General features: G+C 53.1%; 1 protein-coding gene across 3 annotated transcripts in view; it reads left to right on the forward strand.

Moving 5' to 3' along the window:
* The window catches only part of SLC2A9 (solute carrier family 2 member 9), a 255169-nt gene that overhangs the window by 155128 nt on the left and 85273 nt on the right, over positions 1 to 14768 (forward strand). The window lies entirely within an intron of this gene.

The raw sequence follows: 14768 nt of genomic DNA on the forward strand, positions 1-14768 counted from the left end.
ACCTAATCGCTCTGGCTAGGATTTCTGAATAGAAGTGGTGAGAGTGGCTATCCTTGCCTTCTTCCTGACCTTAGAGAAAAGGCTTTCAGTCTCCCACCATTGAACATGATGTTGGCTGTGGACTGTAGTGTCTTCTGGATGCTAGATAACTGGAAAACTGGTCATCTCTATGCAAAAGAATGAAGTTGGACCCTTAGCTAACACCATACACAAAAATCAACTCAAAATAAATTGTAGACTTAAATGTAAGTCCTGAAACCATAAAACTGCTGGAAGAAAACAGGGAGAAAGCTTCAGAATATTGGTTTTGGCAGTGATTTCTTGGATGTGATGAAAGCAGAGACAGCAAAAAGGGATAGGAGAACTGTGTCAGATTACAATGCATCTTCACAGCAAAGGAAGTAATCAACAGGGGCAAAGGTAACCTATGGAATGGTAGAAAATATTAGCAAAACATATATCTAATAAGGGATTAATATCCAAAAAATATAAGGAACTTCTGCAATTCAATAGCCAAATATCTAATAACCTTATTTAAAACTGGGCAAAGAACTTGGATAGATATTTCTCCAAAGAAGACATACACTTTACCAATGGGTACATGGAAAAAAATTCAGCATCACTAATCATCAGGGAAATGCAAATCAAAACCACAGTGAGATATCACTTCACACTGACAGGATGGCTATTATCAGAAATGCAAAGGCAAGTGTTGGCGAGGATGTGGAGAAATTGGAACCCTTGCACACTGTTGGTGGGAATCCAAAATGGTGCAGCCACTCTGGAAAACAGTATGGTGGTTCTCTAGAAATGAGAAACGGAAATCACATGTGACCCAGCAGTCCCATGTCTGGACATTTATCCCAAAGCATTGAAATCAGGATCTCACAGAGATATCAGCACTCTTAAATGTTCATTGCAGGATTTAAGTATTTACTATTCACAGTAACCAAGATGTAGAAATCACCTAAATGTCCATTGATAGATGAATGGTTGAAGAAGATGTGTTATACACACACAATGGAATATTATTCAGCTTTAAAAAAGAAGGAAATCCTGCAACGTGTGACAATATGGATGAATCTGGAAGACCTCACGCTGCCTGAAATAAGCCAGTCAGAGAAGGAGAAGTGCCGTCAGACCTCAATTAACTCTGAAATAGTCAATTCATGGATCCCAACAGCGGAATAGTGGTTGCCAGGGGCTGGGAGGGAGGGGGAAATGGGGAGCTGCCATCAGTGGGTGTAAAGTTTATGCAAGATGAGTAGGTTCAAGAGATCTGCTGTGTAGCATGGTGCCTGTCCTCAGCAATACCGTGTTGTGCACTTAAAATGTGTTCAGTGCCAGACCTCCTGTCCAGTGACCTTACCACAGTAGAAGAGTCTTTTTAACTTTGCAATGATAAATTATTCATTCACTAATGGAAAAAAAAACCATAAGGCACAGCTATGGAGGTCACTCCTGACAATACGAATGCAAACGCTAACTTCATTACATGCGAAAGCAATCATCGCAAAGGCAGAATTCCAGCAGACATCTACAGAGCGCTCTTGGGAAAGAGGACCTTGCATTTGCCCAATGGCACAACTACCCTCTCGGGCAAGGGATGTGTGATAGGAGATCCGCTCCCTGAATCAGCCCCTGAGTCATGCTTGCGTCAGCCCCTCGGGCACGAAGCACCACGAGACTGGAGATGGCAGCTCGGCTGCGTGACTTGGGCACATCACTCACCCCTCTGAGCCTCAGTTTCCCCACCTGTTAAAAGGCAGCAAGCACACTGACCTCGCAGGGGTTTGTGTGGCTCCTGCAGGCCCCGCATCCAGCACCATCCACCTGGAGTTGAGTGAGCTGTGTTCTGTCTCCCACTGGAGAACTCCTTCTGGGCAGAATCTTTGCTCAACACAGGAAACGTTTGCATCCCCTGGCATGTAGCAAGCTCTGAAAAGCTGCAGGTTAATTGAAATGAACTGAATTTGGTTCTTTTAGCTTCTCAGCTCCGTGGTTTCTTTTCATCATTCTCTGAGGTGCGTGCAAAGAAAGATTGGGTTGGAACACTGCCTCCCTCACTTTCTACCTGGGATCATTTCCTAATTCCTCTGAGGCTCAGAGAAGGGAACGCTAGGTTATCTTGCTGAGGCCTGTAAGACACCTAGTCCAATGTCTGGCACGTTGTGGATGCACAATGTCAGCCTCCTTTCCCCTGCTTGGTCTCTTGATGCCCCCCTTGAATGAAGATGAGTCTGTAACTGGTACAAAATCTGATTACATAATGGCTCCCTCTCCCAGCCTAGAAATTGACCATGCCACCCAGAGGGTTTTCTCTCCAGTTGGGAAATGCAAACTCTCATTCCTTTTTCAAGTTCTTTGGAATTAGTGATCAGAACATGACCAGAAATACGAATGAGGTGTGAGCTTTGGGAAGCCTTTACTTTCAAGTGCAAGGGCGAGGATGGAAGCCTGAGCAGATCAGATGACCCAAGTAGATCAGATGAACTATTTAAGTGACTTGGGGATTCAAGGGAACAGACCCCTCCGGGAGGGTTATTTTCCATAAGCAAATGTCTTTTTGAAATGGGCTCACTGACTGTGAGTTTCCAAGGTCATTTCCCCTCTCTGCAAGGACAGCTAGTTAAAACTAGAAGTTTCTGACGCATCCGCTCCCCGCTCCCAAGATGCCATGGCTTCATTCTCCCCAGTCTTCCATGGGACCTGCACCCTTCTCGGGTTCTCCACTTGCTTGGGAGACCTCGTCCTTCTTCCTGTGCAATGCCGGGATCCCTCCCACAACATCTCTGACAGGTGGTCATCACGCCTCTCCTTGCACACCTCCAGGGATGGGGGGCTCACTGCTTGTGAACCGCCCAATCTGCCCTTGGCCACATCAGTCAGACATTCTTCCTTGTGGTGAGCTGACACCTGACACAGCACGGCTGCTGCCATTGGTCCTTGTTCTGACCTCAGGGCCAAGGAGTCCAACACTATCCACATCCAGGCTTCTCCTCTCAGAGGATCCCCTTCTCCACACTGAGCAAATGAGGAGGGACCAGTCACATTCATCCAACCTGGTTTGAGCACCTGCTGTATGCCAGGCCTTGAATAAGTCCCAGCCTCTGGCATGAAGTGTCATAAGCCTTACACCACCAGCATAAGCACCTGCCTTAATCTGGTAGGACCACAGTGATGACAGGAGCGGCCATGACAGCCATTTGCCAGCCTCAGGACAAGTACGTGTGCTTTGTCCCCTCACTGCATGGTTTCTGCCCCTTTGTGACTGGAGTCCCAGCTCCATGGGCAGATTCCAGGCCTTCCCCTAGAGATTGGAAGGAGGGGGCTCTGGGTAAAGAAAGATTGCAAGAGTTAGTTTCAAACCAATCCTCTCTGTGATTCCCAAGTATAATGAAATTGGTGCTGATTTACAACATAGGCATTTGCTCACTCTGGTGATGGGCCGACGGATGGGTGAGAGGAAGCCAGAGGATGCTTCTAGGCTCATCAGGAATTCTGGATATAGAATGAGACCTAGGAAGAAAGGTCGGGAGGGAGGAAGGAAGGAAGAGAGGAAAGGAGCGAAGAGAAGGAGAGGGGAGGAGAGGGTGGGAGGACTTTGTTTCAGAGGTCTGAAAGGTCTCGTTCTAAGTTCCCAGGGAGCATAACCGAGCATCCAGAGCAGGGCTTCAGAGCCCCTGGTTGAGCTCTACTCCCAGCTGCCCCATTCACCAGTGGTGACACTAGTGGCTTCCTCTGGTGGCCCCATTGCACCATCCTTCTCCCCACTCTGATTTCAGCCCAGCTGTGGGGCAGCCCCATGTGAGCGCAGACGCAGGCTGAGCTCTCTGCACCTCCAGCACAGCAGGTGTCTGACTGCACGCTCAGATGGCCTGGACCCAGCTCGGCCCCTCCACAGTATAATGCGCACGCGTGCGAGTTAATGCCCCCTGGAGGCAGGAGTGGGCAGACGAATGCCCAGCCTCACCCGTGGGACAGTTCGGAGAGAACAATGTTCCGTGCTCTACTCAGAAGTCCAGCACAACGGACCCCGTCGTTCATGGTGGCCTCCTCGATGACTCACCTTGGGTGGCTCCCCCTTCCCCACTTCACTCCCCCCACCCCCTCACACCTGCTTTCTGCAACCACCACGTGTATCGCCGTCTTACACCCAATCCTTGTCTCAGGCTCCGCTCTCAGGGACCCTAGTGCTGACCACCGGCAAGTTGCATCTCTCTCCTCACCTGCAGAGTAGGGACCCTGCGGTGTCTCTTTCAGGGGACAGTTATATGAAAGTTAAATAAGAAAAGGCCCATGAAGCTTGTGGAACGGTGGCTGGCCCAGAGTGACCCTCAGCAAGGGTTAGTCAGGATTGCTGCAACATTGGACTTCATGGTGATGAGACCTCAGAAAGAGCTTAGAAAACAATGTGGATCCAAATGAAAGACGGCAGCAAGGCTGGCTGAACCTAACGCATTTGGAAATTGGAATTGTCTTGCAGTCCCGTCTGCTAGGAATGAAGCGTCTGGGAAGGGGCACCTGCAGCGGAGAGATTCCCACCTTCCAGAGGCACTCAGTTGTTTCTGCAAAACCATGAGACAGGGTTGCCTTTTTATATTTTAACAACCATAATTCAGCCACTGAAACTCTTCATTTGGAATATTTCAATGTGTATTTATTTTTGAGAGAGACAGAGACAGAATGTGAGTGGGTTAGGGGCAGAGAGAGAGGGGGACACAGAATCTGAAGCAGGCTCCGGGCTCCGAGCTGTCAGCACACAGCCTGACGCGGGACTCGAACTCATGGACCGTGAAATCATGACCTGAGCCGAAGTCGGACGCTCAACTGACTGAGCCACCCAGGTGCCCCTTCATTTGGAATATTTCAAAACAGAAACACTTTTTACAGCAGTTTGCAGAGGGTTTGTTTGGGAGTTTGAACCGGCAACACGTGTGCATCCCTTGGGGTCCCAAGCAGCACAGTGATGGCACCTTTTCCACAGGGCGACCTCCTTTGAAAAGCTGCTACTTTCTCGCTCTCCTTAGAATGTCACCTTTACCTTGAAGAGGTCGGTGACTCATGTCTTAGTAGGTGGAACCTCGGCTAGACAGCCACTGTCACAAGGTCCTGAGGCTGACAACGGGCTCACACCTGGGACAGGGGTGGCTGCTGAGCTCCTGTCTTTGCGCACGCACCTCCGTTTTACCCTAATCCGGGCCTTCTTTGGAGGATCCTGTATAAGCCGCCTGTACGTTTATCAGGGTTAACTCAGTTAAAACCAGACAGTACCGTTCCCAGGTCCTCTGACCCGTGCATTGGACAAGTAGGCGGAAATGTATCACTCTGTGCTGGAAGCAGAGGTGAGGGGCACCCTGCCGGCTCCCCCTCGTGGTAGAGCCCCCACCACCCTTATGTGGTCCCTGGGAAGGCTCCGGGATCAGTCCCTAATGCAGTGCTGTGACAGTACAAACAGGACTTCCCTAGTCTTCTGCTACGTTCCCCGCTTGGATCCTACTGCTGTTGGTATTGAACTCAAACTTCAATCCCAGATGCTGCTGAAAACTAATGTTTCAGTGAAACCCCCCAGTTTCAGAAGCCCTGAGGTGTGCTCCTCTCAGAAGAGGAGGTATGCACTGTGCCAGGCACACGGCTGCAGAGGGTCGTGGCCCCCCACTCCACCTGCAGCCCCTGTGCCTGCCTTGTCACAGGGCCCCTCGGGGCCACAAGAGGGACGTCTCCAGGCTGCCGCGTGCTTCACTCTAGCAGGTGATAAACGCTAGCAGGGTCGATCGGGGGCAGTGGCGACCGTAACACAGCGCCACAAACTGGGGACTTCAAACAACAGGTGTTCCCTCCAGTTCTAGAAACCAGAAGTCCAAAGTCAACCTGTCCTCAAGACCTGCTTGCTTTCCCAGCTTCCAGTGTTTGCCTGCCGGCCTTGGCACCCTGTGGCTGTGGCTGCCTCTGTCCAGGCCCTGCCTCCGTCCTCACGTGGCTGTCTTCCCCGCGTGTCCGTCTCTGTGTCTCTTCTCTCCTTCTTATCGAGGGCCCACCCTACTCCAGGGCGACCTCATCTTAACTGAAATACTGATCACATCGGCAAAGACCCTGTTTCCAGATAAGGTCACGTTCATCATTACCAGGTTAGGGCTTCAACGTATGTTTATGGGGACACCGTTCAACACCCAGTAGAACCCCGTCAGGCTAGAAAGGAAGAAAAGGAGAATAAAGTGGGGGTGTGGCAGGTGCCTCCTGGGATAGTTAACAGACCCCTGGTGCTCCCGGCCCACTGGGAGCAGCAGTGGCACTTCTGAGGACTTGGCGTGTGCTGACGTTTCATCCCGCAGACAGCGTCGCCGCAACCGTGTCCATTTTACAGATGATGAAACTGAGGCACAGAAACAGGAAGTAACTCACCTGGCCTCAGATGAAGTGACAAGGGGAGAAGTGAGGATTTGAGCCCCCGGCAGTGTGGCCGCAGAGTGGGGGCCCTTAACCACCCCATGACATCATGACACAGCTGGTCACAGGGGCCGGCAAACGACGCTCGTGCTATGGCAGGCACAGTGCAGGGTCAGGAACTCGCTCTGACCCCCCGGATCCCGAGGAAACAGAGGTGTGGGAGGCAGGCCCAGGTGCCAGGCTAGGGGCAGCAGAGGCTGGACGGAACCCAGTTCAGTCTGTGCTCCCCGCCCACCTCCGCCTTTCCTCTCTGCCGCACACCTCTTCCCATTTTTTCTCTGGGGGGGGGGGGGGGGCGGGGGGGCGGGTACTGGAGGGCCTGACTGGGGCTGCAGTCAGCTTCCAGCTCTTTCTCTGAGCTGGCCAGGCGCGGGCACAACCTCAGACACCACCTCCCTGATCTGGAGACTTGAGGGATGCGAGTCAGACCCGTCGAGAACACCTGCTCTTCTTCCCGTCTTTGTTTCGCGTTGCCCGTGTGAAGCTGGGCGGGCAGAACGTTGGGGCTCGGCCCTCGGCGATCGTGAATGAAAGAAGCTGGACTGCACCGTGTCCCGCTCATCACCCATTTCCCCGGTCGGCGCACCAGCCCAATTCCAAATCCCCGAGGCCATCCGGGCTCCGGCCGGGAGCAGGCTCCCAGGCCTGTCCAGTGGAGGTCATGGCCCGTGTCGTCCACACAGTACAGCTAACATGTGGCATGTGAGCCAGCACCCTGCTCTGCCAGACTCCTCCCTGACCCAGCACCCACACCCTTCCCCACCGGACAGGGAAGACGACCTCAGGATCCGTACCTGTCGAGCTCCGGGCAGCCGTGACCACTCAGGCAGAATTAGATGCCAGGATGGTCCTGTCCTCTGTTCTGGTGCGCCCGGACAGACGCGACCCGGGAAGGAATTGCCGAGAGGCCGGACTGACCTTTAGGGAGGAAGTCCATGGGCCCCACCCCAACAGGCACCCCCCCCAACTGCCATAGGACACCCAGTGAGCACTTTCCGGGGCTGGGCGCCTCTCCAGGTGCATGCCCCCCACCTGGTCTGCAAGCCACAGTCTGCCAGCCAGGCATTATTAGGGCACAGAGAGGCTGAGCAGCTCAGCCGTGGTCACCCAACCAGGACATGGCATAACACGGGCTCCAGGCCTAGCAGCCGGGCTCTAGAGCTGTGAGCCTAAACACCAGGCTTGTGGCTGCTCAGCTGGAGTTTGTGACCCCTGTCCCTTCCAACCCCTCCCTCCCAGACCTCAGACAGCACTGGGCAGACACACCCCCAATTTTCCCTTATTAGGTTTTGCATAATGCTGGCTTATCCCCCGCAAAGGGGACAGTATGTGTTTTGCATCTGCAGTGAGCCAGGCTCTGGGCTGGTGCTCTGCAGCGTCACCCCAAGGAGCTGTCCTAATGACCGGAGACCTGGGTGACCTCAGCTCCACCTTGCAGAGAGATCACATGCTTTTCCCATGCCGCACCGGAAGTGAGTTGGGGGTGGGGGGTGCAGCTGTCTAATTAAAACAGTTTTCTGTGGCTGTTCTAACAAATTACCACAAGCCTAGTGGCTTAAAACAATACAGGAATAGATGAAAGAAACTTGGTACTTACTTAGTGGTTTAGTTTGAGCTGCCAGATCGAGACTTTTTGGCAATTCCTTTAAAAAAGTACCAATTTATTATCTTCCACTTCTCGAGGTCAGAACTCCAAGATAGGTCTCACTGGGCTAAGACCAAGGGGCTGCAGGGCTGCATTCCTTCTAGAGGCTCCAGGGGAGAAGCGTTTCTTGCCCTTTCCGGCTTCCAGAGGCGCCCCCATTCCTTGGCTGGTGGCCCCTCCTCCACCTTTAAAGTGTATCCCCTCCACGCTCTGTTCCCAGCACATCCTCTCTGACTCTGACCTCCTGTCTCCCTCGCACAGGGATGACGCTGGGCCCACCCAGACAATCCAGGATAACCTCCCTGTCACAGGATCATTATCTGGATCGTATCTATGGCCCTAGAAGCTAACATATACACAGGTTCTGGGGATTCGAATATGGACTTGTTTGGGAGGACATTATTCTGCCTACCGCGGGTTCTTTCTGCTTTTCAAGGTGTCCCTTAAAAGACAAAGATAGCAAGCAAACTGGGATATTTGCCCCCACCCTCTGATCAGTGTCCTCCATGGGATTCTCCCTCCAGCCATGGGGACAGCCTAGATTCACTCCCTCTGTGACACATGTCACCTAAAGGCAGAGGAAAATTTCCTGGTGTACTTCCTCAGGTGCTCCAGCAAATGGATTTAGGAACTATGGAGCAAAACAAAGTTAAACGGGTGTCTTTGTGCAGGACTTATCAGAACGTTTGTTATTCTGAGATGAAGTTTGAACCAAGAGATAGAGCATACAGTGACACTGAACTTCTTTGACCGAGGAATCTTATTCCGTGGAGCTTCTCTGGGAGTTGGTATTCCACAAAATGCATGTTGGGAAATGTGAGTGACTTTGAAGGGGACGCAGCCTCTTCAGCGTCCATAGCTTTTTTCCTTTCTCCGACTCCTATACTTGGCACACTGCCTGGAGCCGATACGTGCTGAGAATTGGCTCTGGGTGGGGCCGCAGTGTCTGTCAACCAGCCCTGAGACTGTCCCTGTAAAAAACCGATGCTTCCTCCCCAAGCAAGGGTTGTGCGTTCCTTCGGACCGATGGGAGTCTGCCATCAGCCCGGGGCTCCTGAAACACGAGTGTCCACCAGTCGGCAGGGCCTGGCAGAGCTAAACCACTTTCCCCCACACGTCCCAGACGGTGGTGGGGCCGGCCTCAGGTGGGCCTCGAGGCCGAGGCAGTGAAGGATTCAAGGCCGTGTCTCCACGTGACCGCAGGAGCGTGGCCTCCGGAGAAAAGAGGGCATTAGACTTTACCGCAGGAAGCCGCAGACCGGAAGCAGTCCGCCCCCTTCCCACCGGCAGGATTCTGTGCCCAGCCGGGTGCCACGGGTGGGCCGGGTCACGGCGAGGTCCTCCCGGTATCGGCGGAGCCCTGCGGGGGCCTGAAGCCCGGGAGGGTCTCCCACCGCGGATGGAGCCTGTGCCAGGCGCCCATGAGGCGGCAAGCACATGCCCGGCGCCCTGGCAGCCTGTGTGCGTTGCCCCGCGGGGTGGCTGAGGGCTGCGGGAGCCCGTCGCCTGTCAGCCGCACTGCGCTCGGATGCTGGTTCCCTCACTGACTGCCTTCTGTCACGCTCACTGCCGTTTCCCTCTGTTCCTGTCCGCCGCGCCACAGCCCCACTTCTGTGCCCCTAACGTGCCCTCCCCTGTCACCCCCAAGTCTCAGTGTCTGCTCTTCATTCAAAACACGTCACTGGAAAACACACTTGGTGCCCGGCTCTGCAGAGAAGAAATAAAATAACAGCGGTAACCGTTGTTCATCGGACACCATTTACGTGCCAGGCACTTCACATACGTTGTTTTCTATTCTCAAAAACACCCCAGAGGTAGGTTTTATGGTTTCCGTTCCATGGAAGGACAGCTCAGAGAGAAGCAGCCGCTGCCTAGGGTCACACAGGTCACGCAGGAGGGGCAGGCGACTCTGACCCCGCGGCCCACACACTTCCCAGGGTACCCTCCTGCTTGGGGGCATCACGGGGTGGGCATGGCAGCTGCGTGGACACGTTGTCACGGCCAGGAGTGAGGAGAAGGTGCTTAGTTAGCTGTGACCGGGGCTGGGAGGGCTTCCGGAAGACATGGCGGCTGAGCAGGTCCCAGAAAAGAATGTTCCAGACAGGCCACAAAGTGGCAGAAGGAGCATGTGTGAGGCACAGAGGCGTGTCGTGGGGGTGGGTGGAGGTCCTTCTCAGTCAGGACAGATGGGAGGGGACAGTCTTGAGGTGGAGGGGCTTGTGGGCAGGGCCTCCACCGGGCAGAGTGAGTTCGGGTCCTGCTGGCTGGGGCAGGACAGCCAAGGCTCGAGTGCAGGAAAAGGTCGTCTTGGGGATGGAGACCACCAGCACGAGGAGCCCACAGAGAGGTGCTGAGACTGAACTGAGACAGGACCTGGGGCCTGAGAGGGGCACACGACTCGAGAGCAGGAAGGTGGCATCAGTGGGGCTCGGTGACAAGATGAGACCTGTAGGCAGGTCCTCCATCCTGTGCTCTCACCTGGCCCGCCCCTCCCTCACTTCCCACCAGGGGAAATCAGGGAAAGTTTCCCGGAGGAGAGGGTATCTGAGCTGAGGCTCAAAGAACAAGGCTAGTCAAATGCAGAAAGGCCGAAAGAACATTCTGGAGAGAGAAAAGAAGTGAAAGTACCAGTGTTTCTCCTGAGTGCCGGGATGTGTGAGGCAACTTGCTGTCTTTTGGCTCCCTGCTCAAGGGCCCTCTCTCTTCTGACAGCACGAATGCGCCCCTCCCTGGTGCTCCTCAGGACTCCAGCTCGGCTTTCCTGTTACTACTGTTTGCTGTTTTCAAAAGGACATTTGTGAGCCCCCTGCCAGAGGATACATATGGGGTGGGAAGGACCCCAGAACTGAATCCCACGGGGCCATAATTATTAGGAGTGATCACCAACAGAAAGGAGTGTAGTGGGGCAGGTGGGGAGGGGGGAGGTTATCTGGGAAGTAGGGAAGCGCACAGGGGCCAGGTCCTGCCGGGGAGAAGGGCGACGGGCTGGCGGGGGGTAGGACAGGGCCTGCTCTGGTGTGACGTCCTCCTGGGAGGAACCGGAAGCCTGTTTGAAACGGTGGTTCTGAACTGGCGACATTTGGCGGTGTCTGGAGACATTTTCTTAAATTATTTTGTTCATTGAGATATAATGGACACTGGCGTTATATGTTGGCGTTACATACGGCGTTATATTAGTCTCAGGTGTCCAACATGGCGATTCAATATTTGTATATAACATGAAGCGGTCCCCGCAAAATAGGCCCAGCGACATGTGCCCCCACACACTTACAACTTTTTCCTGTGATGAGAACTTTTAAGGTCTGTTCTTTCAACAGCTTTGGAATATACGCTACAGTATTAACTGTAGTCATGTGGTCACAATGTGTGCACGCCCCCAGGGCCTGTTTCTTTTGTAAGTGGAAGTTTGTACTTTCGCCCGCCTTCACCCGTGTGCTCGCCCCCCCACCCCCACCTCTGGAAACCACCAGTCTGTTCCCTGTATCTGTGAGTTTGGTTTGGGGAGGGGTTTTTGTTTTGTGTTGTTTTTAGATTGCGCATGTGAGATCATGCAGTGTTTGTCTTTCTCTGTCTGATTTGTCTCACTTAGTGTGATGCCCTCAAGGTACATCCATGTTGTTGGGAATGGCAGGATTTCCCTCTTTTTGTAGCTGAATAATATTCCATTGTGTGTGTGTGTGTGTGTGTGTGTGTGTGTGTGTGCAAGTATACATGTGCATGCATGTAAGTATACATGTGTGAATACACGTGTAAATATACATGTGCGTGTGTGTGTGTAAGTATACGTGTGTGCACGTGTCTGCGTGTGTGTAAGTGCACGTGTGTGTGTTATCTCCGTACGCCTCCGCCCATCAGCAGACACTCAGGTGTGTCTCCACGTGTTGGCTCTCGTGAACGACGCTTGGAGGCAGCTCTGATGGTCCCTGGTGCCGAGCTCCTCCGGCATCTGGCGGGTAGAGGCCAGGGATGCCGCTAAATGCCCCACAATGCACAGGACCGTGCCTGCCACAGAGTTATCCGCCCGAGAGGCCAGGAGTGCGGGAGTGGGAAGGGCGGGCTCGGGGCTCAGACCTACAAACGCAAACCGTGCCCCTCCCCCAGCAGGCACCAGGCGCTAGGCCTCAAGGTGTGCGCAGCAAGCGGAAAGAGGAGGTGCTAGGGACGGCGCTGAGATGGGAAGGCACAGGGGACCGGGAGGACCCGGAGTGGCCAGGCACGCTCTCCTGTCCCCTCGGCCATCTGGGAGGGAGGGAGGGAAGGAGCAGCCAGGCAAGGAAAGGCTGGGAGTGCGTTCCTGGCAGAGGGAGCAGCATGGCCAGGTGCAGACAGCCGAGAAGCACAAGGGGTGGAGGAAAGATGAGCCACTGATCCGCTCGGGAGTGACGCAGCAGGGTGGGAGCTGAGGGAGGGGACTGGTGCCGCGGCGTGGAGGACAGGTTTACGGGAGGAGCTCTACGGGACATGACGCAGCCAGGCCAGGAAAGCCGCTAGTGGGCTGTGCTCACAGGTCAGGAGAAGGTAATAAGAACCAAAGCAGCTTGGCACTTTGAAAGCTGAGAACAGAGCTAAACTGATTGTTTTTGCTTTGGAGCGGTTCATCGCTGCAGTCAGCTTCTCCAGGAAGCAGGTGCTGAGGAGGAGCCAAGAGTGCGGAAGTTTCATTGGAGAGTAACACTGAGAAAGGGAGAGGGAGGAGGCAGGATAGAGCAGGAGAGCCTCAGACCGGGACACCCCCGGGCCGGGTCTCTGCACACCCAGTGGGGAGCTCTGGAGCAACACTCGTGCGTTGCGGCATCCCCACCGGGTGAACACGGCTGTGCCCTTGCGTCCCCACCGTGCCCACTCATGGGCCGGGAGTCACCGTGGGAACAGCATCACCTGGGCTTCAAGGTTGAGTGCATATCCACAAAGCCAGGGGCGGGGGCAGGGTGGTGTCAGTCAACCACGCGCTCACAGCTACGGTGGGGAGTCCTTTCCTGAAGGCGACGTGAGTGGTGCATCTCCGTGTCCGCCATGATACTCTCCCTCACCGGATACTCGTCCTCACCCAGTCACAGGAAACTTCGAGGAAGGGGTGTGGAACAAGTAGAAAGACACTGTCTTTATGAGCACATATACAACAGGAAATTAAATTGATGCTTTAAAAGAAGAAGGAAAGCGCGGCTTTTAAGAAAGAAGACCTTTCTTCCAGGAAACTCTGTTAAGAGCTGAGCATTGAATTTCCCTGAGAGCTTCCTGGCAGCCAAGGGGAAAGGGGGGTGGTGGAGGGGAATAGGCTATAGATTTCTCTTTTATTTTACATGGAAAGCATGTATTTCAGGGAGGAGAGAGAAATATTCTCCTGCCCTCAGACTTCAGGATTACTTTATCATATGAGTGTTGCATTTTGAACTTTGAGGAAGTATTAGCAGTACTGTAGTTAAGTGAATGACATGGAAATGTTATTCATTCAGCTACTTCTCCCGTTTATCCTTAATAAAAACTAGCAAAAGTATTAAATCATAGCTTATTAAAGAAACATTCTGAAGCAGTTTTCAGTGTACTGTTGGAAATAACACCCCAGAGTCTCATGGGCTTGCTTTTTGTAGAATCTGGAGGAAGTTTTAACAGCCTTTTTGTTTTGTTTTGTGTTTGTGTGTGTGTGTGTGTGTGTGTGTGTGTGTGTGTGCGTGTTGGGGATTTTGTTTTGCTACTTAAGAAGAGCAGTTTCATATGCCCTGTGCTGTAGTGCAATGTTTTTAAGGATGATGCCCACTGTGTCTGGAATGGACTGTCCACGGGAGCCACCACCACGGCCACCTTTCTCTGGAGGAGGATAAATGTCAGAGCACTGAACATTTAAACCTGTGTTCTGAAAGCATCTGCTATTATCTGATTATTATGCTGTCAGGGGTCTAATCCATAAGCCCACCTTTATACATATATATGTGGAGGTTTGCACCATTAAAGGCTTAGTCAGAAATGGCAGGTTCGCTGAGGCTGGAAATTTGCAGTGTTCAGCCTGGAAAAGGCCCAAGTCACATGGGTGAGTTTGAATACTAGGAAGATTAGCCCTTTGAGAGTATTTCCACGCAAGGTTCCTGTGTCTCAGAGGGTCATATGGAAAGGGCCCTGGAGGTCATTTAGTTCAGTTCTCCTTCCGATGACAGAATCTCCTCCCAGAATCCTGGCCAAGAAGCAGGCAGTCTGACCACCTGAGTGCCTCCAATGAGGAGAGCACACAGGTCCAGGCAAACGGGAGGTGCTCAGTAAATACTTTTCAAAGGAATACGTCCTGTGTGTGAAGCTCTGAGCCCGGGTTTAGTGTATATACGTCATCCGGTTACTATAGCAGCCGTGTGAGGCAGGAATGCTTACAAACCACGGACAGATGCACTGTGGTAGCAGGGGATTTGAACCCAGTGCCCCCAGGAGACCAGTGTTTCCTCCTGGCTCTTCTCCTAGCCAACTAGGTGACCTTGGGCAAGTCATTGCACATCTCTGGGCCTCTGTTTTCCTATTTTTTTTAAGTTTTTAAAAATTTTATTTAAAATTTATTTTTGAGAGAGGGGCAGAGCACGAGCAGGGGAAGGGCAGAGAGAGAGAGGGAGACACAGAATCAGAAGCAGGCTCCAGGCTCCGAGCTGTCAGCACAGAGCCCGACATGGGTCTCGAACTCACGAGCCACAAGATCATG

Source organism: Panthera leo, chromosome B1 (assembly GCF_018350215.1).
Source record: "Panthera leo isolate Ple1 chromosome B1, P.leo_Ple1_pat1.1, whole genome shotgun sequence".
In the NCBI taxonomy this organism is placed as follows: Eukaryota; Metazoa; Chordata; class Mammalia; order Carnivora; family Felidae; genus Panthera; species Panthera leo.